Raw genomic sequence first — 26,658 nt, forward strand, 5'->3', positions numbered from 1 at the left:
TGGTTTTTTGGTTTTTTTTTTTTTTGAGATGGAGTCTCGCTCTGTCACCCAGGCTGGAGTGCAGTGGTGCGATCTCAGCTCACTGCAAGCTCTACCTCTCGGGTTCACACCATTCTCCTGACTCAGCCTCCCGAGTAACTGGAACTACAGGCGCCACCAGGCGTGGCTAATTTTTTGTGTGTGTTTTCAGTAGAGACGGAGTTTCACCATGTTAGCCAGGATGGTCTTGATCTCCTGACCTCGTGATCTACTTGCCTCGGCCTCCCAAAGTGCTGGGATTACAGGCGTGAGCCACCGTGCCCAACCCTTTTAAGGTCTTAATTTTTGGCATTGGTGATGTTTTATCATAATATGTCTAGATGTGGAGTTCTGTGTCATTCTTGATATGTGCTGTGCTTTCTCTATCCATGGATTCATCTTTAATCAGGTTAGCAAATTTTTTCTTTGGAGATGGAGTCTCACTCTGTCACCCAGGCTGGAGTGCAGTGGCATGATCTTGGCTCACTGCAACCTCTGCCTCCTGGCTTCAATCAATTCTCTTGCCTTAGCCTCCTTAGTAGCTGGGATTACAGGTGTCCGCCACCACATCCAGCTAATTTTTGTATTTTTAGTAGAGACGGAGTTTCACCATGTTGGTCAGGCTCATCTTAAGCTCCTGACCTTAGGTGGTCCAACTGCCTCAGCCTCCCAAAGAGCTGGGATTATAGGCGTGAGCCACTGCACCTGGCCTCAGGAAAATTTTTGAACTGATACTTCTCAATATTGCGTTTTTCCTATCTATTCTTTCCCTCTGGAACAGTAATTAGACATATGTTAAATTTTGTTCTGCCTTCCATGCCTTTTAACTCTTGGTGCTGCATTTTGGGTGATTTCCTCAGAAATAGCTTCCAGGTCACTAATTCTGTCTTTAGCTATTTTTATTCTATTTTTAACACATTCACTGAGTTGCTAATTTCAAAATCTGTATATATGGAGCCTAAAAGTTCTATTTGGTTCTTTTTCTAATTTTTCTGGTCATTTTAATAGTTCCTTGCTTCTTTCTCTATTTCATTGCATATTTTGTTTCTTTAAATTGTTCGTAAAAGCTTACTTAATAATCTGTGTATGACAGTTCTGATTCCAATTCTTCAGTTCTTACAGATATACATTTATTGTTTGTTGTTTCTGTTCATCCTAACTCATGGTGTCTTATGTGCTGGTGATTTTTATTTTTTTATTACTATTTATTTATTTATTTTTGAGATGGAGTCACCCATGCTGGAGTGCAATAGCGTGACCTCGGCTCATGGCAACCTCCATCTCCCAGTTTCAAGCAATTCTCCTGCCTCAGCCTCCCAAGTAGCTGTGATTACAGGCATGCGCTATGATGCCCGGCTAATTTTTTTTGTATTTTCAGTAGAGACAGAGTTTCACTATGTTGGCCAGGCTAGTCTCGAACTCCTGACCTCATAATCCACCCTCCTTGGCCTCCCAAAGAGCTAGGATTACAGGTGTGAGCCACTGCGCCCAGCCAGTGATTCCAGTTATTTTTTTTTTAATTGTGAGCTCATATTTTATTTAACTTAATTGTGGAAACCCCAAGGACATGCATTGAGAGTTGCTTTCCTCCAGAGAGTACTTGCATTTGTTTCTGTAGGAAGCTCTGGGATACAATTGATCAGGGATCTCTGAAGCTCCTTTTGCAGAATCAGGCTCAATAACTCAGGTGTAATTGCCACACCTTGCAGTGCACTTCCAAGCTTAGTCTCCTTGTTCTAGGACTGGTACTGGCTGGTACTGGCCTTTCTGGCTTTTATGCTTATTGTTTCCTGTTCTTATTTGAATTCACTTTTTAAAAAATTTTTGGCCCCTTTCATGAAACTCCAGAAAAAATTAAAAGTGTATGTTAGTTGTAATTCAAATCAGGATTTAATGTATCATAGCTAATGGGCCCTTAATCCAGCTTTCCAGGTTGCCAAAAATAGATGTTCACACAATATTTCTAGCCAAGTAGCAATTCTTGGATAAAGGTTGTGGAGGATTCTTCCTTTAGTATAATTTTTTTTTTTTTTTTTTTTTGAGATGGAGTCTCTCTGTGTTGCCCAGGCTGGAATGCAGTGGCACGATCTCGGCTCACTGCAACCTCCGCCTCCTGGGTTCACACCATTCTCCTGCCTCAGCGCCCCCTTGTAGCTGGAACTACAGGCGTCCACCACCACACCCGGCTAATTTTTGTATTTTTAGTGGAGATGGGGTTTCACCATGTTAGCCAGAATGGTCTCAATGTCCTGACCTCGTGATCCGCCCACCTCACCCTCCCAAAGTGCCAGGATTACCGGCATGAGCCACGGCACCCAGCATAATTTTTTTTTATATACAGAGTCTTGCTCTATCGCCAGGCTAGAGTGCAGTGACACAATCTCGGCTCACTGCAACCTCCACCTCTGGGTTCAAGAGATTCTCCTGCCTCAGCTTCCTGAGTAGCTGGGACTACAGGTGCATGCCACCACACCCAGCTAAGTTTTGTATTTTTAGTAGATACGGGGTTTCACCATGTTGGCCAGGATGGTCTCAATCTCCTGACCTCATATCTGCCTGCCTCAGCCTCCCAAAGTGCTGGGATTACAGGTGTGAGCCACTAGGCCTGGCTGCTAAACTCTTTATAAACATTGTCTCATTGGCTCCTTACAACAAACCTGTAAGATGGGTATCAATATCCCCATTTGACAGTCGAGAATACTAAACCAAAGTGTCACGTATTGGTGCCATTATTGAGGAACTCCTTATTTTCGCTGTGAAATAATATACAGTTCAGTGATGATGAAGTGCAGAGGATTCCTCAAGGTGAATTCAGTACTACCATATCTCAATTACTTAGAAGATTTTATTCCAAGTAATGAGCAGTATTTTATAAGGATGCATGCATGTCCCCCCAGGTGCCTGCTATGCTATAGCCTCCACCCTGAAGAAGCAGTGTGCTTTTGATAAAAGCAACTTTAGCTATGAAGACTCCATTGCAATTTGTACAGCTGTGTAATCGAAACTACTGAAAGGCAAGTTAATATATTATTCTACTCACAGAATAGCAGTTTGATTCCTATGACTTCTTGGCACATCTGTTTGGGATATAAATCCTAAGCAGACTGAGCAGTCACTTTCTAAATCTTCAAAATGCTTTACTAAGCAAAGTCTTTAGTGTGGTTAAGGGGAGAAAAAAAATTAATAGACTCCCAAGTGAGTGGAATAGTCTAGCTCACTGCACAGTGTTTAAGGCAGGTGCAGGCGAGACTGGGGACTTGAAGAAGGTGCACTTTGAGTTAGAGGATGCACACATGCCTACAGGCACCAGAAGGTGAGTCCTCTTGCCAACTAGGTAATTAGAGAGGGTCTTTGGGGAATAGGTTGCCCATGTTTACAACGTGTTTAATTTTTCTTATTGGCAAGAGTTCAGATTACAATTAAGTAGGCTTGGTTAGAGATGCCAATTATTACTGGCCCTCCCCATGTCCTTTTGGAGTAAAATCCCTACCCACTCAACTTACTGAGTGTGCAATGGGCCACATGACCATGACTGCAGCTAATTGGTCACCTGGTCCAAGGATGTGGCCTTAAGCTGTATCCAGTGACCTATGCCTCTTGGGCTTTGGTTTAAAAAGTTAAGCAGAAGTTAAATCTTCCCTCTTGGGAACTCACAATAAAGTGTCACAAAGGAAAGCTTTGATTTTGGTATGAGCTGAAACTGGAAAGCCACAGAGCTTCAGGAGCTAGAGTGACTTTTTTTTTTTTTTTTTCAGCCAGGGGCAAGAGGAGTAAGCTGAAAAGGCTGGTCCAGAGAGGGTGGTGCTGATTGAATGAGAGATCAAAAAGCCCTGAGAGGGCCAGGTGTGGTGGCTCACGCCTGTAATCCCAGCACTTTGGGAGGCCAAGGTAGGTGGATCACCTGAGGTCAGGAGTTCGAGACCAGCCTGACCAACATGGTAAAATTCTGTCTCTACTAAATAAATAAATAAATAAAAAATGGCTGGGCGTGGTGGCACATGCCTGCAACCTCAGCTACTTGGGAGGCTGAAGCAGGATAATTGCTTGAACCCGGGAGGCGGTGGTTGCAGTGAGCTGAGATTGTGCCATTGCACTCCAGCCTGGGCAACAAGAGCAAAATAAAATTCCATCTAAAAAAAAAAAAAAGCCCAAGTGAAAGGAGGCATTGGTTGTTCCCTAGTGCTACTGCTTCAGTTCCAATTCTTTCCAACGCTACGAGGTTCAGTTGACTCAGGGTGTGGTACACATTTGTTTTTCCTATGAACCATCCTTTTGAATTGTCTCTGAGTAATGAGTAATTTGTCTCTAGTAAATTGACTGTCTGTTTCTTGTAACCGAAATAACACAGTGTGGATCAGACTGTGGATCATCAGTATCCTGTCTAATGCTGCTGTGGGTGTTAGTACGTAGACTATATTCCAAAGTCCCCTACTTCTTTCCTGTTTTAGTAGGGCTCTTACATTACAAGTGGCAGAAAGCCACATCAAACTGGTCTACAAAGGGGAATTTATTGGAAGGGCTGGAGTATCTGATGTAACAACCAAGTCTGGAAAAGGACAATTGTATTCCTGGGCCTCAGGAGTAACTACAACCAAGAGCTCAAGCCCTGTTAGGATTCTAGTTCTATCTCTTGTCTCTGCTTCTAAACAGGACTCTAGTTCTATCTCTTGTCTCTGCTTCTCTCTACATATTTTTTATAAGTTTAGTTTGTTGTTGTTTTGCTTTGTCTTTAGAGACAGGGTCTCACTCTATCATCCAGGCTGGAGTGCAGTGGCACTCAGCATAACTCACTGCGGCCTCCAGCTCCTGGACTCAAGGGATCCTCCTGCCTCAGCCTTTCGTGCACCTTGGGACTACAGGTGTGTGCCACCATGCCCAGTTTTGAAAATTTCTTTCTTGGCTAGGGGCAGTGGCTCACGCCTGTAATCCCAGTGCTTTGGGAGGCCACAGCAGGCAGATCACGAGGTCAGGAGTTGGAGACCAGCCTGGTTAACATGGTAAAACCCCATCTCTACTAAAAATACAAAAATTCGGCCGAGTGTGATGGCTCACACCTGTAATCCCAACACTTTGGGAGGCTGAGGTGGGTAGATCACGAGGTCAGGAAATTGAGACCATGGTGAAACCATGGTGAAACCCCGTCTCTACTAAAATACAAAAAATTCGCCAGGCGTGGTGGTGCACTCCTGTAGTCCCAGCTACTCAGGAGGCTGAGGCAGGGGAATTGCTTGAACCCAGGAGGCAGAGCTTGCAGACAGCTGAGATTGTGCCACTGCACTCCAGCCTGGCGACAGGGCAAGACTCCATCTTCGGGGAAAAAAAAAATCTTTCTTCTTCGTACGGACTAACTTCTATATATATGACGATCTTTGAGAGCATCCCAGTGTCCTAAGGAGACTGTATGGCTTAGTAAAGCATAGAACCTGAGTCAGGTTGAGGTGGTTTTAAATCCAAGCTTAGCCATCAACTAACAGGGAACTGTTGACCTTTCAGCTTAACCTTGACTTCTATATAACCGCCCCTCAACACCATGAGCCTTGATTTCCTTTTCTAGAGGATGGAGATTAAAAATAGGTGCCTACCTTCCAGGGTTGCTGTGAAGATTATTTATGATAATGTTTATAAAGCATTTGGCTCAGTATCTGGTATTCAAGTTAGTACTTACGACTTTCCTGCCAAATGCAAAACCTCAAAAGGCTTCTCCTTTAAGAATGAAGATCTTAGTCTATCTTGATACATCAGCAAGTTGCAGGAGGTGAATTGAATTACGAGGGACCCTGCAGAAGTAAGGCATGTCAGGATCTGATAGCAGCTCTCTGAAGTAGCTCCAGTAAGCTGTCGCTGGAGGGTGCTAATACGCCTGGGGACATTTTAGCAGGCCCTAGCTCTGAAACTCACCGCTAGGCTAGGCGCACCCACCCATGGCCACCGGAGGGTGCCAGATCCTCAGGATGGGGAGCTGGCCCAGACACATTCTCAACTGGCCTAGAAGACTGTTCTCGGAGAGCCAGCAGAGCTAGGGTAAGGAAGGAGGACCAATGAAGGAGCAGGTGCCTTACTAGTTTATTGGAGGAGCCATGCCAGGCAGGAACTCTGGAGACCTGGGACAAGAATCTAAGCAAACACAGAGCCTCAGGAAATCTCTGGAAACTGTTCTTTTTGTTTGTTTGTTTTTTGTTTTCAGATCGAGTTTCACTCTTATTGCCCAGGCTGGAGTGCAGTGGCATGATCTCAGCTCACTGCAACCTTCACCTCCTGGGTTCAAGCAATTCTCCTGCCTCAGTCTCCCGGGTAGCTGGGATTACAGGCATGCGCCACCACTCCTGGCTAATTTTGTATTTTTAGTAGAGACTGGGTTTCGCCATGTTGGTCAGGCTGGTCTCGAACTCCTGACCTCAGGTGATCTGCCCACCTCAGCCTCCCAAAGTGCTGGGATTACAGGCGTGAGCCACTGTGCCCAACTAGAAGCAGGGAAGTGTTAAGACATCAAGACAAGAGTACTGGGGATATTAGGAACCTGATTTGAGTTGAATAACCTATATAGAAGTCAGACATGGCCAAGAAAGTGAGATAAAGGATGGAGCCCAGAGATATGACCCAAGACAAAGGTAGCAGAGGCCAGGGGCCTTTGGCAGGGCATCTGTCCTGCAGGCTGTCATCTGGGAGGGGCCTGCTCAAAGTGTTGAAGCCATTCAGACTAAACTGTACAATTATTTTTTCAGTCCAAAGTAAACTCTACTGATTAACTCCGTTATCCTCTAACATAATAGATATTAAAACACGAAGTCACTTAATATGCAATTATCTAATGAGTAAAAATGATTTGTCACTTATATAAACTGCAGGTTTTTGTGCACCATCAGAAATTTCATGATGGTATAAAGTTGTAGAAAAAGAAGCACTACTAGTAAAAGTTCAGAGGTGATTTTAAAAAACATTTATTGGGCTGCAAAAATATTGAAAAGGATAAAGAATAAAACAAAAAAATTATTTCTGCTACCATCAATTTTTTTTTTTTTTTTTTCTTTTGAGACAGAGTCTCGCTCTGTCGCCCAGGCTGGAGTGCAGTGGCCGGATCTCAGCTCACTGCAAGCTCCGCCTCCCAGGTTTACGCCATTCTCCTGCTTCAGCCTCCCAAGTAGCTGGGACTACAGGTGCCCGCCACCTCGCCCGGCTAGTATTTTTGTATTTTTTAGTAGAGACGGGGCTTCACCGTTTTAGCCAGGATGGTTTCGATCTCCTGACCTCGTGATCCGCCCGTCTCGGCCTCCCAAAGTGCTGGGATTACAGGCTTGAGCCACCGCGCCCGGCCAACCATCAATTTTAATTGGTCTTTTTTTTTTTAAAGAGATGGGGTCTTGCTATGTTGCTCAGGCTGGTTTCAAGGGATCTTCCCGCATCAGCCTCCTAAAGTGCTGGGATTGCAGGCATGAGCCACTGTGTGCAACCTTTAATTGGTCTTTTAATTTTATTTTAAAAATATAGTTTATGATTTATTCAGTTTGCTATTTTGCCTTTTTTTTTTTTTTTTTGAGACAGAGTTTTGCTCTTGTTGCCCAGGCTGGAGTCAATGGCACAATCTCGGCTCATTGCAACCTCCACCTCCCTGGTTCAAGCCATTCTCCTGCCTCAGCCTCCCAAGTAGCTGGGATTACAGGCCCTGCCACCACGCCCAGCTAATTTTGTATTTTTAGTAGAGACGGGGTTCCTGTATGTTGGTCAGGCTGGTCTTGAACTCCCGACTTCAGGTGATCCACCTGCCTTGGCCTCCCAAAGTGCTGGGATTACAGGTGTGAGCCCCTGAGCCTGACCCTATTTTGCCTTTTACACCTACCATTGTCTCGTAAGTATCTTTATGTAACAAAATTATTTTTAATGACTGCATATGGGAGCCATGAATTTCATCTATATATATCATAAATTACTGTAACGTTTTCACCATTGTTGAATATTTAGGTTGTTTCCAATTCTAAATTACACTATGATAAACACTTCTGTGCATGAAACTACGTTCACATTTCTGATTAGATTTTTTTGTTTTTGTTTTTGAGAGGAAGTTTCCCTCTTGTTGCCCAGGCTGGAGTGCAATGGCACAATCTCAGCTCACCACAACCTCTGCCTCCCAGGTTCAAGTGATTCTCTTTTTTTTTTTTTTTTTTTTTTTTTTGAGACGGAGTCTTGCTCTGCCACCCAGGCTGGAGTGCAGTGGCCGGCTCTCAGCTCACTGCAAGCTCCGCCTCCCGGGTTCACGCCATTCTCCTGTCTCAGCCTCCCGAGTAGCTGGGACTACAGGCGCCCGCCTCGTCGCCCGGCTAGTTTTTTGTATTTTTAGTAGAGACGGGGTTTCACCGTATTAGCCAGGATGGTCTCGATCTCCTGACCTCGTGATCCGCCCATCTCGGCCTCCCAAAGTGCTGGGATTACAGGCTTGAGCCACCGCGCCCGGCCTCAAGTGATTCTCTTGCCTCAGCCTCCCAAGTAGCTGGGATTACAGGCACATGTTGCCAAACCTGGCTAATTTTGTAGTTTTAGTAGCAACAGTTTTCTCCATGTTGGTCTGGCTGGTCTCGAACTCCCGACCTTAGGTGATCCACCTGCCTCGGCCTCCCAAAGTGCTGGGATTACAGATGTGAGCCACTGTGCCCAGCCTCTGATTAGATTCTTAAAATAAAATTAGTAGTTCAAAGAGTCTGAGCATTTTTTTTTTTCAGATGCAATCTTGCTCCGTTGCCCAGGTTGCAGTACAGTAGTGTGATTTCAGCTCACTGAAACCTCCACTGCCTGGTTCAAGCAGTTCTCCTGCCTCAGCCTCCTTAGTAGCTGGGATTATAGGTGTGCACCAACATGCCTGGCTAATTTTTGTACTTTTAGTAGAGACGAGGTTTCTCTATGTTGGTCAGCTTGGTCTTGAACTCCTGACCTCAGGTGATCTGCCTGCCTCGGCCTCCCAAAATGCTGGGATTACAGGCATGAGCCATTGCACCCGGCCCATGTCTTACCTATTTTTCTAAACTTGAATCACAGTGCTTTTCTTATGCATTTATTTAAATGCATAAGAAAATATATTTTAAAATCTTTATTTTATTTATTTTATTTTATTTAAAATAAAGACTTTAAAATATATTAACCTTGTTTCATATTAATTATTGGCATTTATTTATTGAGATGGGGTCTTGTTCTGTCACCCAGGCTGGAGTGCAGTGGTGCAGTCTCGGCTAATTGCAACCTCTGCCTCCTAGGTTCAAGCGATTCTCCTGCCTCAGCCTCCCAAGTAGCTGGGGTTACAGGCACACACCTCCACGCCCGGCTAATTTTTGTATTTTTGGTAGAGACAGAGTTTCACAGTGTTGGCCAGGCTGGTCTTGAACTTCTGATCTCAAGTGATCTGTGTGCCTCAGCCTCCCAGAGTGCTGGGATTACAGGTGTGAGCTACCACACCCGACCAGCATTTATTTTTATTATGATAACTTGCTGTAGCTAATATATTTCTTTTATGTAGCTGAATTTGTTTATTTTGGCATTTTTTTCTATTGATATAATGATTACAAGGTTTTTCTTTAAGAGACAAGATGAATATTTATCACATTTTCATCTAGTATTTTAAGATGTTATCTTCTTATATTTAATGCTTTAAATCAGCAGGGTTTCCTTCTGAGGTATATGAGGTAAGAATTACAGTACTCTTATGGAAAGGCAAAGTATTTGTGACAGGGCTCCCTGCTTGTGGAAAAACAGCCACTGGTCTGGGTAAAGAGGCCTCATGGTGTGTCCCCGACTTACTCCTGGGGGACTCTAGCTCTATGCTAGGTGCCTGTGCTAGGCACCGTGAACCTCAGACATTTGGATTTCACTGTTATTTATTGTAGCTACAGGAGGATTTCCAAGAATAGAAATGTTTCCTCTACTCCCTAATATTTTGAAATAGAAAAGTCACCTGGCCATTTCACTGCCAGGCTTATGAGATAGTCCAGTCCAAACACTTAAGTGTTCATGTAGGTTTGTCTGAACAGCATCAGGCTCTAATGTTCCAAACATATTACTGCAGGATGCTGGATACCTGGAGATGATGCTTCCAGACCACGAAGGTGGCCATGGTAAATGATAAATGATTCCCATTCTTTTTTGTTTGTTTGTTTGTTTTTGAGAAGGAGTCTTGCTCTGTCGCCCAGGCTGGAGTGCAGTGGCACCATCTTGGCTCACTGCAAGCTCTGCTTCCCAGGTTCACGCCATTCTCCTGCCTCAGCCTCCCGAGTAGCTGGGACTACAGGCGCCTGCCACTACGCCTGACTAATTTTTTTGTATTTTTAGTAGAAACGGGGTTTCACCATGTTAACCAGGATGGCCTCAATCTCCTGACCTCATGATCTGCCCGCCTCGGCCTCCCAAAGTACTGGGATTACAGGTGTGAGCCACTGTGTCCGGCCGATTCTCATTCTTATGCTAGCTAGTTGATATCAACCAGGCTAGCTTCCTCTGCAGAGACTGACTGTTGCCTGAGCCACGGATCACTTATCTTGGGATCATATGACCCCACTGCACTATTAAAGGTGTTGGTTTCAGTGGCGCAGGGCTTTTTGCATCCAGGTAAATCAAAGTTGGGAAAGAGACAAGCAAGTCTTCAACTGCTAGAGTGCTTTATCTAACTCTATAACTGAGGGAAACGTCTTCCTTTTGAGAAGGTAAATTTTGGTTTAGTGAAAGCAGAAGGCTGTAAGAATCCCAGGAATAGTTCAGTGCCTTTGGTGTACCCGGCTGGGTACAAAGTTTACGGCCATCACCACATGTAGATAACTATGGGGATCTGTAGCCCATTTCTTGGGATTGGCTTGGAGTGACACTTTGGCCAGTGGTCAAAGAACCTGGCTCCTGGGCTTATGTCAGATTGGGAAAGTATTTCAGGAGATTGTGCAAGTACATATGACTTCCCCAGAGTCACACACAATGCTGTTCCTTAAGTGACTGAGACACTACATAGGCAAAAGGTGATGACATGATTTAGATTTACCAATCTATAAGGCAGTTTTTCTCTCATTTTCCTTCCAAATCTGGGTAAGTTGTAGGCTCCTTGAAGTTTTTATTTTGTAAAGACCTGTGCCAGAAGTTAGAAATCTGAGCAGACAGAGATCTCAGATGGAGGACTCAGAAGTGGTAATTCCATAGAGGCAGAAAGCCTCTTTAATCAGCCTCTCCACCTCCCGCATCCCAGGCCTGTACCCTTTCTTTATCACAAAGGGCACTGGGTCTGGGAAGAAGGAGGTGGAGAGGCTGATTAAAACTGTCACAGAAAGGAAGGGGTCAATGACAACTGCTTAAGGTCTCTGCCTCTGCCTCTGCATCTGAAGGGAATATATGGGGAGGGTTGTCACATGGCACCAGATCTACTGTATGGTCCCATTTACATAACAGGCAAGCTGCTTCACTTCTGTGTCTGAAAGCGCTTTGCTCCAACTCGTGCTGAGCCAGAATTCTGGAAACAGAGATCATGGGTGAGATAGGGTTTGGCTGGGGGTCAGGGTGAGGGAAGGCACAGGCTATGATGATGGCAGAAATATGGCAAAGGGGAGAGGAAGGGGGGTTTTTCCAGGACAAGCTTGAGTCCTGGGCCTCCAGTGGAAGACAGGAATCGAGAGGCAGCACGCACACTGAGTGTCCCTAGTTTTTACCTATGCTGCAGTGGCCTCAACTCAGGTGGGAGAGAGACCAACTGGACCGGAGAAAGCTGCCTGAGCCCCCTGAGTCCACTGTTGCTTAGATCTCCAGAGTGGAACCCACAAACCTGAGCTCCCCTGGGATGGGAAACATGTCCTAAGGACCAGGCTGCTCCCTGGGCCAAGGATCAGGCTGTCCCATAGCCTGAGGCCCAGATAATCATCGGGGCAGCAGATGGCAGCTCTTTGCACCAGGCATTGATGGATAAAGTAGCCTGCCCTTTCTCAGACAAGCTCTGCCACCCAGTCTGCTAATCATGGAGCAAATAGAAAATGCCTACAAAATTAGCTGGGCATGGTGGTGCAGGTCTGTAATCCCAGCTACTTGGGAGGCTGATGCCTCCAAGGAGAATCGCTTAAAACCAGGAGGCAAAGGTTGTAGTGAGCTGAGATAACACCATTGCATTCCAGCCCGGGTGACAAGAACAAAACTCCATCTCAGAAGAAAAAAAAAGAGAGAGAGAGAGAAAAAAAAGAAAATGCCAACTAGTTGAATTGAAATATACTTCACTTCATTTGGCCAACTGGCCATTTCCAGACACATTTTTCTCCATTGTTATTTTTAAACTACCATTGAATCTTAACTCAGTTATTTTAAATGATAACAAAGGAATGGCATTGCAATTTGCCTGTTTTCCTAAAAATCTTTCTATTAATATAAATGAATATATTTATTTCCTAAAATAAATGAGACAAAACCACAGTTACCATTGAATGCAGCCAACATATTTATCATGTCCTCAGAGTAAATTGCGTGATGCAGAGCTAGGAATTCGTAACCTGTTCCTGGAATAATATTTACGTTAACCTTCCTTCTACCCACCCATCTTTGCCTTCTCAGGTAAAAAAAATTTTTTTTTTTTTTTTTTGAGACGGAGTCTTGCTCTTTCGCCCGGGCTGGAGTGCAGTGGCCGGATCTCAGCTCACTGCAAGCTCCGCCTCCCGGTTTTTACGCCATTCTCCTGCCTCAGCCTCCGAGTAGCTGGGACTACAGGCGCCGCCACCTCGCCCGGCTATTTTTTTTGTATTTTTAGTAGAGACGGGGTTTCACCCTGTTAGCCAGGATGGTCTCGATCTCCTGACCTCGTGATCCGCCCGTCTCGGCTCCCAAAGTGCTGGGATACGGCTTAGCCACCGCGCCCGGCATAAAAAAAAATAAAAAAAAATTGTTTTTAGATGAGGCCTCACTCTGTTGTTCAGGCTGGACTGCAGTGGTGTGATCATAGCTCACTGTAACTTCAAATTCTTGGGCTCAACCCATCCTCTCACCTCAGCCTCCCAAGTAGCCAGGACTATAGGCACATACCACCATGCCCAGCTAATTTTTTTTTTTTTTTTTTTTTGAGACAGAGTCTTGCTCTATCATGCAGGCTGGAGTGCAGTAGCATGATTTCAGCACACTGCAACTTCCACCTCCCAGGTTCAAGCAATTCTCCTGCCTCGGCCTCCCAAACAGCTGGGATCACAGGCATGAGTCACCATGCCCTGCTAATGTTTTGTATTTTTAGTGGAGACGGGGTTTCACCATGTTGGCTAAGCTGGTCTTGAACTCCTGGTCTCAAGTGATTTGCCTGCCTCGGCCTCCCAAAGTGCTGGGATTACAGGCGTGAGCCACTGTGCCTGGCTAAAAGGGTTTTATTGTTTGCTTGTTTTTTGGTTTTTAAGTTTGAACTTGACATTGTGAACATATCAGGTAAAAGTTGAGCTCATCACATCTGAATGATGTGAACTGTCATTTTTGTATCTGAAGATGATATGCCGTAACTATTCCTTCTGCTGATTTAGGCTTTGAGTTGCTTTACAAATTGTACTGGCAGATTTTCCTTGATCTATCAACCTTCTGCCATCAGAGTCTGTGTTAGAGTTCCTCAGTCATATAAAACAGAAACAGACTGGATGACTTGAGTAGGAGAGAATTGTTTTGGGGGGATAATAGGTAGCAGATGGGACTCATGGGAAAGCTGGAGAGTCTGCTTGGAGGACAGGAAGCCAGGCAACTCTAGTTAAGGTGGCCGGGGTCACAATGCTGGAACAATAGGTGCCAACCAGCTTTTAGTGTCTAGGTCATGCTATTCAAGATTCAAATCTTTTTTTTTTTTTTTTTTTAGACAACGCCTCACTTTGTCACCCAGGGTGGAGTGCAGTGGCATGATCTCGGTTTACTGCAACCTCAACCACCTCCTGAGCTAAAGCAATCCTCTCACCTCAGCACCACAGGTAGCTGGGACTACAGGTGCACGCCACCAGGCCCAGCTAATTTTTTTGTATTTTTTTTGTACAGACAGGGTTTTGCCATGTTGCTCAGGCTGGTCTTGAAGTCCTGTGCTCAAGCAGTCCATCAGCCTTGGCCTCCCGAAGTGCTAGGATTACAGGTGTGAGCCACCATGCCCAGCCTCAAGATTCAAATCTAAGGAGACAGTCTGTTCACCTCGCTCCCTGGGTAGGAAAGAACAAGGCAGTTTGATTTCTAGTCCCGTCAAGACTATACACCATAGAGGAAAGGTATTGTCCCAATCAGAGTGCTTTACCAGAATAAGCCCTGTGTGGCACTAGGGCTTGAAGCCTGAACTGCCCAAAGTGGCTCTAGTCCTGAGTGTCCCAGGGACTCATGCTGTCCTTCAATGGCTTCTGCAACTCTCCCAGCCTCTAATCTTGAATCCTCGCTACTTCTCCAGGCCAACAGGACCACCACATGTCATTGTCCTCTATCACTGAGGCTGGAGCTCTGGATATAGTAAGAAAGTTTCCTACAGTTACAATCTTCATAGCCAACAGAAAAGATGTTTTGTCTATGAAGAAATCATAGTTTTTAGGCCCCCAGAATGTCATGTGGATCTTTCAGATTTCAGTTCTCCACCTGAACTCTCTAAGTGAGAGTATTTGAATATCTGTATCATACTCAGAGATACTTGTCCTTGCCACCAACAACACCAGTGTTCTAACCTTAGGGACTGTTTTTTTTTTTTTTTTTTTTGAGGCGGAGTCTCGCTCTGTCGCCCAGACTGGAGTGCAGTGGCCAGATCTCAGTTCACTGCAAGCTCCGCCTCCCGGGTTCACGCCATTCTCCTGCCTCAGCCTCCTGAGTAGCTGGGACTACAGGCGCCCGCCACCTCGCCCGGCTAGTTTTTGTATTTTTAGTAGAGACGAGGTTTCACCGTGTTAGCCAGGATGGTCTCGATCTCCTGACCTCGTGATCTGCCCGTCTCGGCCTCCCAAAGTGCTGGGATTACAGGCTTGAGCCACCGCGCCCGGCCTGTTTTTTTTTTTTTTAAGCCAGAGCCTGGCTCTGTCACCCAGGCTAGAGTGCAGTGGTATGATCTGGGCTCACTGCAACCTCTGCCTCCTGGGTTCAAGCTATTCTCATGCCTCAGCTTCTCAAGTAGCTGGGATTACAGGCGGGCACCACCACACCCGGCTAATTTTTGTATTTTTAGTAGACACGGGGTTTCACCATGTTGGCCAGGCTGGTCTCAAACTCCTGGCGTTGTGAATCCTGACCTCAAGTGATCCACCCACCTCAGCCAACAAAGCACTTGGGATTACACGCGTGAGCCACCATGCCTGACCTCCTTAGGGACATTTCTCATCTCCTTTCAGTCAACATCAGGTGACTTCTCCACTTGATTATGCGAGGCCCTGTTCAAAAGCTGTCCCTTTCCAGTGTCTCAGGGATTTTACTAGTCCCAAAATTTTCCAGACCATTTTCCTCATGAAACGAAGACTCCCACTCATCTATGACATTCCAGAAACATCCAAATTGAGTTCCTAATGCGACAGAGTTTATGTGTTGGCTTGGGATAGGGTGCACAAGGCATGTTTTGCATAAGAGTCTCTTTGTTGTGTTTAAAAGGCTAAACTTAGATCACAGGCCAGGGTACATGGTAGGGGTCGGGGTCAGCTCAGTGAAGATGAATTGCTTGAAACTTCAGCTTGAATTCTGTAGCAACAGAAAGCAACTAACTTGCCTTCCTGCTGCTTATGGTGCCAGCGCTTATGGTGCCATTCTGATAAGAATCAGCACAGTGGGAGTACGGTCAAGAGTCCAGAGGACTCACAGGGCTGAGGAATATGTGTTACCGGCATTAAATCTCGAAATGCACTTTCCCACAGAAACGCTTTTATAAATAGTGGTCAGAATCTTTAGTATTATGAGTACAATATTTCAGGTACATTACGGTTCTGTGAGCTTTGGTGGGCTGGCCTTGGGGCAGAGCCACCATTTGTAATATTGTTTCTATAGGAAAACTCATTCCCAGTTCCAGACAACAGACCAACAAATAAACTAATAAGCTGGGGATTGCCTATTTTGAAGATTTTCGCCGGTGAACACAATAGATTCACAGGCTTTTACAGTCAGTCAAACTGAGCTTATAGCCTTGTGGTCCAAGATGTTGGCCCTGAGCCCAGAAGCCCTCTGCTGCCCTTTGTCCTCTCTCTGCTGAACACTTTGATTTAATTCCCCTAAATCCCTAGAGTCCATTAACCACTGCTGTCTCTATCCCCAGGTCCGCCTGCAGGCATCTTGCTAAGGCAAATGTTGAGTACCTCTCATTCTAAGCTTTGTCATTGAAATGTTTCAGGATTACAAAACGTTTATACCAGGTGTGGTGGCTCAGGCCTGTCATCCCAGCACTTTGGGAAGCCCAGGCAGGTGGATTACTTGAGGTCAGGAGTTTGAGACCAGCCTGGGCAACATAACGAAACCCCATCTCTACTAAAAAAATATAAAAATTAGCTGGGCTTGGTGGCACACACCTGTAATCCCAGCTACTCAGGAGGCTGAGGCAGGAGAATCACCTGTACCCGGGAGGTGGACATTGCAATGAGCAGAGATCACGCCATTGCACTCCAACCTGGGCGACAGGGTGAGAATCCATTTCAAAAAAAAAAAAGAGAGAAAGAGAGATTTAAGGAATCACGAATGTGTATGTACCCACCTTAGAAATAAAAGATCACCCATACAGTTGAAGCTCCCATAGTCTGTGCCTGCTCTTGTGTTATCTCCCTGCTATTCCAGAAGTAATTCCTTTCCTGAAATCAGGCATTATCATGGCCATGTAACTTCTCAGCCACTCTGTTCACTTAACCTAGGCTTCCCTTCTGCTAGAATGGTAGATGTGTTGAAGGTGGGAAAAGAATCAGTCTGGAGAATATGGACCAGGTTATCCTGGCCCTAACCCAAGTGTTCAGGGATGGGGACTCAGCCTATATTATAGAGATGTCATTTTAGGAAGTGGAGAAAACATTCGATATGCCTCAGACCCATATTCTAGGAGGATCCTGGGAAGGCAGACCAGGAAGAATTGGGACAGCATATCTCTCAAGCTCGGTTTCTTTAGCCCAGCAAAAGGTCTATGTCTGGCAAGACCAGGAAATCAGTAATCAGATAAAAGGGTGGGCAAGAATGGGAAAGTCTTGCCAGAGAGGGTACCTCTGAGTCCAACATTTCTAGACCACAGGAACAGGACAATAAGAAATCAAAGTCCATTCACTCACTCAGTCATTCGTTCAGTCAGTCATTCAAATCCATCCCTGCCTAGGTCACAAGCAATGTGCTAGACATTACAGGGGAGGACTGTAAATAAGAACAAGAAATGATGCCTGCTCTTGAAACTCATAGATTAGAACACAAGAGAGACACACAAAAATATTACAATATAATACGGTAAGTTAGAACATGGTGGGGGCTTCACAGGGCTCAGTGGAGCAGACTGGGTCAGCATCCAACCCGCACAGTGGGTGTTTAAGAAATAATCCAGGGTGCAGCTTCTTTTTTTTTTTTTTTTTTTTGAGGCGGAGTCTCACTGTGTCGCCCGGACTGGAGTGCAGTGGCCAGATCTCAGCTCACTGCAAGCTCCGCCTCCCGGGTTTACGCCATTCTCCTGCCTCAGCCTCCTGAGTAGCTGGGACTACAGGCGCCCGCCACCTCGCCCGGCTAGTTTTTGTATTTTTAGTAGAGACGGGGTTTCACCGTGTTAGCCAGGATGGTCTCGATCTCCTGACCTCGTGATCCACCCGTCTCGGCCTCCCAAAGTGCTGGGATTACAGGCTTGAGCCACCGCGCCCGGCCCCAGGGTGCAGCTTCTTAAGGAGGTAGCAGAAGGCTTGGTGGCACAGTGAAGCTCTAAGAGATGTTCTGGGGCAAAGAAAAGAGATGAGGCAAAGAAAGTCAGAAATTCAAATTCAGCCAGGCTCACGCCTGTAATCCCAATACTCTGAGAAGCCAAGGTGGGAAGATTGCTTGAAGCCAGGAGATCCAGACCAGCCTGGGCAACACAGTGAGACTCCCATCGCTATAAAATTAAAAAAAAAAAAAATTAGTCATGTGTGGTAGTGCCCCTGTATATCCAGCTACCCGGGAGTGGGAGGCGGGAGGATTGATTGAGTTCAGGAGTTTAAGACTGCACTGAACTATGACTGCATCACTGCACTCCAGCCTGGGCAACAGGGCAAGACTCTGCCCCTCCCCCTCATTCTCCCCCACCACACCCACACGAAGGAAAGACTCGAATTCAAGGGGTGAAGATGAATCAAGGAGCAGACAGATATTTGGAATAGAATAGGGGCTGGACAAACAGGACAAATATCATCATGTGCTTGTAGGTCCTCCTGTACCTACCATTGTAGATACCACCTTCCTGATACCACCACTTGGAACCCACAGACCACTCTAATCCCCATACTTCTCTGTACGTCTGTTTCTCTCTACTTCCCCAGACATTCTATTAATATTTGTGTCCTATTGAACCCCTGTCTGTTGGTGAATTCTCCTACTTCCTTAACTTCTTCACAGAACTATCTAAAGTGGACACCTTTTTGGAGTGCCTTCCCAGCTCATCAGGACCGTCAGAGCATCTTCTCACCCGTAATGATAGGCCTGTGGCTACCATCTTGTGCAAGTGTCCAAGATACCCAACTCCCTCAACCCATCACTCACTACTGTCCACAGATAGCTGGAGCTGGTTTCTGTTACATGCAACCAGAGACCCTGCAAACTCCCTCACCTTCTAGCCTGAACTGAAACCTGGCTTTCCCCTAAGGTTACCACTTCCCCTGTACTTCTTTCGAGTAGAAGCTATTTATTCTTTCATGCCCCCAATACAGGGAGGCACTAGCAATAACATTCTTCCAGTTCCCTAAGACTCTTCTAACAATTTCTCCCCTATGAAAAACCTCTGCCCCACTGAAGTCCATGACATCCAACTCATCAACTTCTCTGCTTTCATCTCTGTCATCCATCAACCATATTTCTCAAATACCTGTCTCACTTCTTCTTCCTGGGCAGAAGGGAGATTTTGCTGACTTTGTGGGCCACCCACTCAATGACCCAGCTTCTTAGTTTCCTGACCTTTCATACTCAGCGTCTACACTTCCAGTTCTCTTCAGTGGACTCCTACGGCCACACCCTGGACTTTGTCACTACCAGAACAGTTCCACCCTGCAAATCTTAAACTCTTTATCACTGTAACTATTCATCCAGCTCTTTCCCCTGACACCATCTGATGGGTTGAGGCCTCTACAAATTTTCTTTTCTTTTTTGAGACAGACTCTTATTCTTTTACCCATGCTGGGGTGCAGTGGCATGATCATGGCTCACTGTAGCCTCAAACTCACGGGCTCAAGCATCCTTCTGCCTCAGCCTCTCAAGTAGCTGCTATTACACGTATAGCTAATTAAAATTTTCTCTTTTTTCTTTTTTTTTTTTTTTGAGACAGAGTCTCGCTCTGTCGCCCAGGCCGGAGTGCAGTGGCCAGATCTCAGCTCACTGCAAGTTCCGCCTCCCGGGTTTACGCCATTCTCCTGCCTCAGCCTCCCGAGTAGCTGGGACTACAGGCGCCCGCCACCTCGCCCGGCTAGTTTTTTTGTATTTTTTTAGTAGAGACGGGGTTTCACCGTGTTAGCCAGGATGGTCTCGATCTCCTGACCTCGTGATCTGCCCGTCTCGGCCTCCCGAAGTGCTGGGATTACAGGCTTGAGCCACCGCGCCCGGCCTCTTTTTTCTTTTTGTAGAGACGGGGTCTTGTCATGTTGTCTAGGCTGGTCTCAAACTCCTGGGATCAAGCAATCCTCTCCCCTTGGCTTCCCAAAGTGCTGGGACTACAGTCCTGAGCCACTATGCCTGGCTGCCTCTACAGATTTTTAGGTGTGTTCTCAGCCTGTTGAATAAACCTTTTTACTTTTTACCTATCAGCATTTCCTTCCCTTTCATCCCTTAGCCATCACTGCAAACTTTTGGTACCCTTCCCAAGCTCCATACAATCAAATGAAACTGCGCTATTGTTCTCTTCATCTAGTAACTTAATTATTAATATTATTCAGCAAACATTTATTACACATCCACTATGTGCTGGGTACCATGGCTACAATGACACAGGTTTGCCAGTGAGGAGCTCACAGCTTAGGTAGGAGGCGGCTATGATAAGACCTAGAGTAGGGGCCGGGAGGTAGAAAGGGATGTTTCATGAAGAAGAAACAACATGAGCAAAACTCTAAGACAGAATTGAGTGTGGCTTGAGGAATTGAAACAAAAAGACCTGTATGGTTGGAGACAGATGCTAGATAGTGGAACAAGGTGAGGCTGAGTGAGGGGAGAGACAGAAGATCTGCATTTTTCATTTTTGGAGGTGCGTTTTGCTGTAATAAAATCTGCATTTTGATTTTTTTTTTTTTTTTTTTTTGAGACAGAGTCTGGCTCTGTCGCCCAAGCTGGAGTGCAGTGGCCGGATCTCAGCTCACTGCAATCTCCGCCTCCCGGGTTCACGCCATTCTCCTGCCTCAGCCTCCCAAGTAGCTGGGACTACAGGCGCCCGCCACCTCGCCCGGCTAGTTTTTTGTACTTTTTAGTAGAGACGGGGTTTCACCGTGTTTGCCAGGATGGTCTCGATCTCCTGACCTTGTGATCCGCCTGCCTCGGCCTCCCAAAGTGCTGGGATTATAGGCATGAGCCACCACACCCGGCCACAGGATCCACTTTTTGAAACAATCACTGGCAAGGGATGACGCACGAGGGATTTTTAGGGCAGTGAAACTATTCTGTATGATACTGCAATGGTGGATACATGTCATACATTTACTATACAATAGGAGAGTAAACCATAATGTAAACTTTGGTTCATAATAACAGTCTTCGGTTAATAATAAGTATCAATATTGGTTTATCAGTTGTAAGAAATGTACCACACTAATTCAAGATGCCACTCACAGGGGGAACTGTGAGTGGCATAGAAAGTAGGTATAAATGAACTCCCTGTACTATGTGCTCAGTTTTCTGTAAACCTATGAAACTCCTCTAAGAAGAGAGTTCATTAATTAACAATAAAAAAATAGGCCGGGCGTGGTAGCTCACGCCTATAATCTCAGCACTTTGGGAGGCTGAGACAGGTGGATCATGAGGTCAGGAGATCAAGACCGTCCTGGCTAACACGGTGAAACCCGGTCTCTACTAAAAATACAAAAAAATTAGCCGGGCATGGTGGCGGGCGCCTGTAATCCCAGCTACTCAGGAGGCTGAGGCAGGAGAATAGTGTGAACCTGGAAGGCAGAGCTTGCAGTGAGCTGAGATCGCGCCACTGCATTCCAACCTGGGTGACAGAGCGAGACTCTGTCTCAAAAAAATAAAATAAATAAGTAAATAAATAAATAAGGCTGTAGAGGGAATATCATCAGCTGCTGTGAGAAAAGTAAATTGCAGGCAGTGGAAATGTGGGCAGACCATTAGAACACTGTCCCAGAAGCCCCGGCAAGAGAAGATGATAGTGAGCCCAGTTCTGAAGAAAAAGAAGTGGATAGAAGGCAGCATTGACAAGACTTGGTGATAGACTGGATGTGGGCAGGGATCAAGGGCCACTGAGGCTTCTGGCTTGCCCAACTCCATGATTAAATGATACCATTCACCAGTCATTGTCCTAGGACAACTTTATCAACACCCTTGCTACATGCTGACGACCTGTTGAACATATGGATTCTCAGCATGTGTGTAAATGTGATGCTCACACAAAAGACATTTCAGCTCTGATCAAGATCATTTCCTGCCACATCTCATTTAAAAAGGAGGTCATCCCACGAGTCTTATTCATGTTTCAACCATTAATTGAAGTAGGCAAGATTTGTTAGTTTCTCTGGGACTTGGTATTTATACCAGTAACATGAGAAAGCTGAACCAGACAGCCCCTAAGGATCTTACAAAGAGGGGATGGGGGATGCCAGTGGTCTCTAGCAGCTAGAGGTCTTCCAAACACTGAAATATCTTTCATGCTTGTCTTTCCTCAACCCCTGGACTCTCATAATGAAGGATAATACATCCAATTTGCTGTCCATGTTTTGTTCTTGGCAGATCTGTAGTTCTGGATTCCCGCTTCGGCGTTCCAGGACTGTGACTGGGTCTGCATAAACCACAAGAACCCCAAGTAACTTTGTTGTACTTCTTTCCAAGTACTTCTTTCCAAGTCAGCTTTGGGACACACCACCTGATGGTCTCAGAGAAAACTTAGTTCTCTGTGTGTTTCTATTTCAAAATGAAGGATATCTTCAGACAACAGAACAAATGTGCCAATATTTTATTTCCAAAAGCAGAGTACACAAACTCCCAGGAGCTGCCAGCCCTTTAGTCAATCAATCCACTTCTTAGAAAATGCTGTTACTGGCCGGGCGCGGTGGCTCAAGCCTGTAATCCCAGCACTTTGGGAGGCCGAGATGGGCGAATCACGAGGTCAGGAGATCAAGACCATCCTGGCTAACACGGTGAAACCCCGTCTCTACTAAAAAATACAAAAAACTAGCCCGGCGGGCTCCTGTAGTCCCAGCTACTCGGGAGGCTGAGGCAGGAGAATGGCGTGAACCCGGGAGGCGGAGCTTGCAGTGAGCTGAGATCCGGCCACTGCACTCCAGCCTGGGTGACAGAGCAAGACTCCATCTCAAAAAAAAAAAAAAAAAGAAAATGCTGTTACTGTGGCTGGGTGTGGTGGTTCATGCCTGTAATCCCAGCACTTTGGGAGACCAAGGTGGGTGGATCACCTGAGGTCAGGAGTTCAAAACCAGCCTGGCCAACATGGTGAAACCCTGTCTCTACTAAAAATACAAAAAAATTAGCCAGGCGTGGTGGCGCATACCTGTAATCCCAGCTACTTGGAAGGCTGAGGCAGAATTCCTTGAACCTGGGAGGCAGAGGTTGCAGTGAGCTGAGATCACACCGTTGCACTCCAGCCTGGGCAACAAGAGTGAAACTCTGTCTCAAAAAAAGAAAAAAGAAAAGAAAAGAAAAGAAAAATGCTGTTACTATTCAACACTCCTGGAGCCTTACCACCTTTCCAGCCATAGCAGTGACATGACACAGAACCTATAGCTAATTGAGCCATACCAACTTTGTTGCCAACCCACAGTCAACAGTGTAAGGGGCCACCTTTCAATCTGACCTTCTGTACATAAACTCCTAACTGTGGGTTCCAGCAGGAGAACTCAAGGTCATGTGCTATAGTTGTGCCATGATGCCTTTGTATGGCTTGTCTAAAATGCCATGGCATCTCTAAAATTCTTCGTTGAAAACTGCCTAAGGCTTAGGCTGGCATGGTGGCCAATACCTGTAGTCCTAGCTACCTGAGAGGCTGAAGTGGGAGGATTGCTTGGGTCCAGGAGGTGGAGGTTACAGTGAGCTATGATCATGCCACTGCACTCCAGCCTGGGCAACAGAGAGAGATTCTGTCTCAAAAAAAAAAAAAAGTTAATTAAATTATTATTATTATTTTTTTTTGAGACAGAGTTTTGCTCTTGTTGCCCAGGCTGGAGTGCAGTGGTGCAATCTCGGCTCACTGCAACCTCAGCCTCCCGGGTTCAAGCGATTCTCTTACCTCAGCCTCCTGAGTAGCTGGGATTACAAGCGCCTGCCACCACACCCAGCTAATTTTTGTATATTGAGTAGAGACAGGGTTTCCTCATATTGATTAGGCTGGTCTCGAACTACTGACCTCAGGTGATCCACCTGCCTCGGCCTCCCAAAGTGCTGGGATTACAGGTGTGAGCCACTGCGTCCAGCCTAATTCAATTTTTTTGTAAAGAAAATTGCTTAAGATAAACATGACAACCTGGAGTCTGGCATAAGAGTCAGTGCTGTGTTGAAACATATACACTTGGGCCCAGACCAAGGACGGTCCCAGAGAATCCCTGAGAAGCAAACTACATGAAAACTAAAACTGATTTAATCCTAACTGGGTCTATGATACTTTCCTGCAAGGAAAGTGGCCCAGTTTCCCTAAGCCTCGCTCTGGCCATCATTTGAGTGATAAACACAGCCCTGTGCTCTATGCAAAACCAACCCTGCTCTTTGCCTTGCTCCCTGCTTCGAGTTCCTGAATCAAACAAGTGCCCTCTAACTTTCTCTTTCACAATGAGAAAGTTCTCTATGGATGAAGTCCTTCTACATTTAGATGATAACTCTGGAATATAAAATTTATCCCCCTGTGGTAAACATGTCAATTCTGTATAATGTCTGTTATGCTGTAATTTCTTCTTTCTAAGGGTAGCTTATTAATTTGAATTAAACTGCTGGTTGCTGGCCAGCCGATATATTAATTGTCCTTGGTCAAATGCCAATCCGTAGTTTCATTAGCTGTATCTGGATTTTGCGGGGAGGGAAAGGTCACATGATATTAAACAGGATGGTCAGTTCGTTGCTGCTGCTCCTGAAGGCAGCCAGTTCATGGAGCATCCAGCGGCACATCCCAAGGCTTTGTTTGAGCAAATGAGCTGAGTCCCTTGGAATGCAACTGCAACACTTTTGTATTTATTTGGTTGTTTGATTGTTGTCTCTCTGACTAGATAATCAAGTGCATGGGGGCACATTATAGGTGCACCATAGGTATTTTTCAAATTAGCAAATAAATGCATGAATAGAGTTGAAAGGCTATGGGGTCAAGAGAAGCTGGAGAAGTCAAGAGAGGACTTGAATGAATCAAAGGTTTGGCTAAAGTCAGGTTATGAGTAAGCCTAGTTATGAGTAAGCAGAACCTATGATGCAGAAAAGACACAGATGAGATGGTATGAACGCCAGTCTGTTGTGAGCACAGAAGTGTGGCAGACACAAAGGGAGTGTCTGAGTCATATAAGAGTAAAGATTCAAAAATCCCGTGGCCAAGGTCTTGGAACTGCCTTGAATCTACAGCCACCTTCTTAGTCCTTTCTTCCTGACCCTGATTGCTCAGGCTTTCCTGGGTTTCCATGAATATGTGCCTTTGCAATCAATCATTTATTACTAAAGGTAACTTGAATGAATTGCCATTTCCTGGGAGTCTCAGTTTTAGGCACCCCTAGGCACAGCACATGAGCCCTGAGGAATCCAATTATTATACATTCCATGAAGCACATTATCCCTTTCTGTGGCTAGAATCGTGGCCAGCTCATGAGATGGCCCGACATGTTTGAATTCAGTGTGCAGACACAGCTTAGGCTCAACCTAGAACCCCTGCCACGCATACCTTATTTTATCACCACACATTTTAAGAAAATGCTCTTATTATTCTTAAGGAAGGGCAAATAGGTTTGATTGGCCAAATCTGTATTTTTAAATTGAATATAATAAATAAAAAAACATTATTTTTGAATAATACTTAAGAGGAGTTAGGAAGATAGATCATTTTTTATGAAATCATCATCCACACATATTGCTTGGTTATGAGTCATCTAGTCATACTGTCAATTACCCTCGTGGTCTTGAACCCTTTTCAGTGCCTGTATATGTTAGTTTTCTATTGCTGCTAAAACAAGTTGTCACAAATTCAGTGGCCTAAATAAAACAAATATATTATCTTGGTGTTCAGTAGGTTAGAAGTCTGACACAAACCTCACTGGGCTAAGATCAAGGTATTAGCAAGGTTTCATTCCTTTGCAGAAGCTCTAGAGAATCTGTTCCCTATAATTGTTTTTTTTTTTTTTTTGAGGTGAAGTCTCGCTCTTGTCCTTCAGGCTGGAGTGTGATAGCACAATCTCGGCTCACTGCAACCTCTGCTTCCCAGGTTCAAGCGATTCTCCTGCCTTGGCCCCCCTGAGTAGCTGGGATTACAAGCACCTGCCACCATGCCTGGCTAATTTTTGTATTTTTTTTTTTTAGTAGAGATGGGATTTCACCATGTTAGCCAGGCTGGTCTAGAACTCCTGACCTCAGGTGATCTACCTGCCTTGGACCTCCAAAGTGCTGGAATTACAGGCATGAGCCAATGCGCCCTGCTGACTTTTTTATTTTTTGAAGAAATGGGGTTTCTCGCTGTCACTCAGTCTGAAGTGCAGCAGGACAATCATAGCTCGCTGCAAACTGGAACTCCTGGGCTCAAGTAACTCTCCCCCTCAGCCTCCCAAGTAGCTAGGGCTACAGGCACACCATGCTTATTTTTACAGAGACAGGGTCTTCCTATGTTGCCCAGGCTGGTCTTGAGCTCCTGGGTTCAAGTGATCCTCCTACCTGGGCCTCCCAAAGCACTGGGATTTCTGGCACAAACCACCGAACCCAGTTGGTTTCCAGCCTTTTCTAGCTCCTACAGGATACTTTCATTGCTTGGCTCATGGTTCCTTTCTGTTTTCAAAGGAAGCAGCAGTGAGTCCTTTTCACATACACATCTCTTTGACCCTTCTCCAGTCGCATCTCTCTCTGACTGACCTCAGCTGGGAAAGGTTCAGTGCTTTTCAGGGCTCATTGGTTAGGTTGGGCCCACCCAGGAAACCCCATGTCAAGGTCCTTAACCCTAATCACATCTGCAAAGTCACATCTGCAAAGAGCCAAGTAAGGTAATACATTCATGGCCGGGCGCGGTGGCTCACACCTGTAATCCCAGCACTTTGGGAGGCCGAGACGGGCGGATCACGAGGTCGGGAGATCGAGACCATCCTGGCTAACATGGTGAAACCCCATCTCTACTAAAAATACAAAAAAAATTAGCCGGGAGAGGTG

The 26,658-nt window shown here is 45.6% G+C and overlaps 1 pseudogene; it reads left to right on the top strand.

Moving 5' to 3' along the window:
- Window positions 1-22,102, top strand: part of LOC117067993 — a 162,730-nt pseudogene extending 140,628 nt beyond the window's left edge.
- Window positions 22,103-26,658: the final 4,556 nt, after the last annotated feature.

This window comes from Trachypithecus francoisi, unplaced genomic scaffold (genome assembly GCF_009764315.1).
Source record: "Trachypithecus francoisi isolate TF-2019V2 unplaced genomic scaffold, Tfra_2.0 Lachesis_group20, whole genome shotgun sequence".
Classification (NCBI taxonomy): Eukaryota; Metazoa; Chordata; class Mammalia; order Primates; family Cercopithecidae; genus Trachypithecus; species Trachypithecus francoisi.